We start from the raw sequence: 3,342 nt of genomic DNA on the forward strand, positions 1-3,342 counted from the left end.
GAATGAAGCCTTCTTCCAAATGATGCTAGAATGGTTCTTAGAGTTCGTTAGAACAAGCCCAATGGCTCAACGACCTTTACCCTCTCTCGTACCCCAACCTGTCCCCATTATTCCTCAGGGTTTGGAACAAGTACGTGTAAGAAAGCCTCCGGTTGATAAAATATGTAAATACGAGGCTGAAGAGTTTCATGGTACAGCTGAAGACGATCCAGAAAAAGATGAGTTTTGGTTAGAAAACACTGTGAGGGTTTCCAATGAATTGTCTTGTAGAACTGTTGAATGTTTAAAGTGTGCAGTATCTTTATTAAAAGACTCTGTGTATTAGTGGTGGAATATCTTGATTGCGGTGGTACCTAAAGACCGTGTGAATTGGGATTTCTTTCAAGTAGAATTTAGAAAGAAATATGTTAGTCAGCGGTTTCTCGACAAGAAGCGAAAAGAGCTTCTCGAATTGAAATAGGGCCATATGACGGTAGCTGAGTATGAAAGAGAATTCGTACCACTCAGTAAGTGTGCTCGAGAATGTATACCATCAGAGGCTTTTATATGTACCCGGTTTGAATACGGTTTAAATGAGGATATCAAATTGTTAGTCTAGATTCTAGAATTGAAAGAATTCATGGTTTTAGTGGATCGAGCACATAAATTCGAGGAACTAAGTAAAACGAAAAGAAAGGAAAATTCTGAGGTTCATGACACAAGTAAACGACCTATGGAAAAGTCATTTTTGTCTCTATCGAAGAAATCAAAGGAATTTATAAGTCATACATCAGCTTCAATAGGATTCTTGGGAAGAGATAAAGGGAAGCAACATTCGAGTTCGAGACCTCAGGCTACATCTGTAGCGAGTGTGGGTAGTGTCCGAAATAATAAACCTGAATGTCATCAATACAATAGACAACATTTTGGGCGTGCAGATTGAGAGATAGGTCGTGCTTCAATTGTGGTTCTTACGATCATTCCTTAAAGACTGGCTTGAAAGATTTGATAAGGAGAAAGCTTAAAACATTCGTTCGAGTAACACAATTGCGAGAGGGAGATCATACAAAAATAGTGGCAATGCGGGTAACATTCGAAGTGGAATGAAAGATTCTACGGTTAGATCTGAGGCTCAAGCACTAGCTAGGGCTTATGCGATTCGAGCTTGAGAAGAAGCTTCAGCACCTGATGTGATTACTGGTACATTTTCTATCTTTGATACTAATGTTAATGTTTTGATTGACCTGGGGACAATGCACTCATATGTATGCACAAATTTAGTGTCAGATAAGAAATACCTTATGAGTGAACTGGATTTATGATCAAAGTAACGAATCCTTTAGGTTAGTATGTGTTAGTTGATAAAGTCTGTAAAAACTGTCCTTTGATGATTCAGGATTGCAACTTTCTGGCTGATTTGATGCTATTACCATTTGATGAATTTGATGTGATTCTGGGTATGGACTGGTTAACTCTACATGATGCTGTTGTGAACTGTAGATGAAAGCAAATTGTGTTGAAATGTCAAAATGATGAAATAATCTGAGTTGAATAAGATAGAATTGATGGTACATTTAATGCAATTTTAGCTATGTCAGCACAGAAGTATGTCAGAAAAGGGCTATGAGGCGTATCTAGTTTATATATTTGATTCGAGGGCTTTAGAATTGAAATTAGAGTTGGGTCTGACTGTTTGTGATTTCTCAGATGTATTCCTAGAAGAGTTACCAGGGTTACCGCCAGTTAGAGAGGTTGAATTTTCAATTGAATTAGCACTTGGAACTTCTCCAATATCGATAGCTTTGTATAGAATGGCACCTACAGAATTGAAAGAGTTGAAAGCACAGTTGCAAGAGTTGATGGACAGAGGCTTTGTTTGGCCTAGTTTTTCTCCCTAGGGTGCTCCTGTATTGTTTGTCAAAAAAGGATGGGTCAATACGGTTTGTCAAAAAAAGGATGGATCAAGAACAAGTATCCTTTACTACATATCGATGATTTGTTTGATCAATTGAAAGGTGCGACAATATTTTCAAAGATTGATCTCCGTTCTGGATATTATTAGTTAAGGGTTAAAGATTCGAGTGTGCCGAAGACTGCTTTTAGAACCAGATATAGACACTATGAATTTCTTGTTATGCCTTTTGGATTTAATGAACATAATATTTCGATCGTATCTAGACAGATTTGTAGTTGTGTTCATTGATGATATTCTGATCTATTCTCGAGATGAAATTGAACATGCCCAACATTTGATAATATTTTTTGCAGACATTGCGTAATAAATAGATGATTGTTAAATTTAGTAAACATGAGTTCAGCTCCGAAAAGTTGGATTTCTAAGAAACTTTGTATTGACAGATGGTATTAGAGTTGACCCGAGTAAAATATCAGCTATAGTGGATTGAAATCCTCTAAGAAATGTTTCAGAAATCAAAAGTTTTCTGGGTCTAGCCGAGTATTATTAGAGATTTGTTAAAGGATTTTGGATGATTGCTAGGCCATTGACTAAACAGCTTCTGAAAGATGTCAAGTTTGAATGGTCCAAAAAATGTCAGCAAAGCTTTGATCAGTTGAAAGCGTTGTTGATTGAAGCCCTTGTGTTGATTCAACTATAGTATGGTAAGGAATTCGTGATTTATAGTGATGCTTCATTGAATGGTTTGGGTTGTGTTTTGATGCAATAGGGCAAAGTGGTAGCTTATGCTTCACGACAGTTAAAACCGCACAAGAAAAATTACCCGACTCATGATTTAGAGCTTGCAACCATGGTTTTTGCTTTAAATATCTTGCGACACCATTTGTATGGAGAAAAATATCATATCTTCACGGATCATAAAAGCCTGAAATATTTGACGTAACAAAAAAATGGAATTTGAGACAACGCAGATGGTTGGAGCTGTTAAAGGACTATGATTTGATCATCGACTATCAACCGAGAAAAGCTAATGTTGTTGTTGATGCTTTAAGTACAAAATCCTTGTTTGCTTTGTGAGCTTTGAACACTCAGTTGACATTGATTGATGATGGTTCCATTGTAGCAGAATTAAAAGCTAGATTGACATTTCTGCAACAGATTTGCGAAGCTCAGAAAAGTGACTCCGAGTTAATTGCTAAACGAGAGCAGATTAAGTCGTCACTTGATTCAAAATTTCATGTTAGTTCTGATCGTAGTTTGTATTTCCAAAATAGAATATATGTTTTGAGGAATTCTGATGTCATTCAGAAGATTTTACAAGAAGCTCACAGTAGTAATTTATTGATACACCCTGGTAAAAATAAAATGTACAGTGATTTGAAATAGATGTACTGGTGGCCAGGTATGAAACGAGAGATTTCAGAGTTTGTACCGAAATGTTTGATTTG

The sequence above is a fragment of the Gossypium hirsutum genome, chromosome D08 (assembly GCF_007990345.1).
Source record: "Gossypium hirsutum isolate 1008001.06 chromosome D08, Gossypium_hirsutum_v2.1, whole genome shotgun sequence".
Lineage (NCBI taxonomy): Eukaryota > Viridiplantae > Streptophyta > Magnoliopsida > Malvales > Malvaceae > Gossypium > Gossypium hirsutum.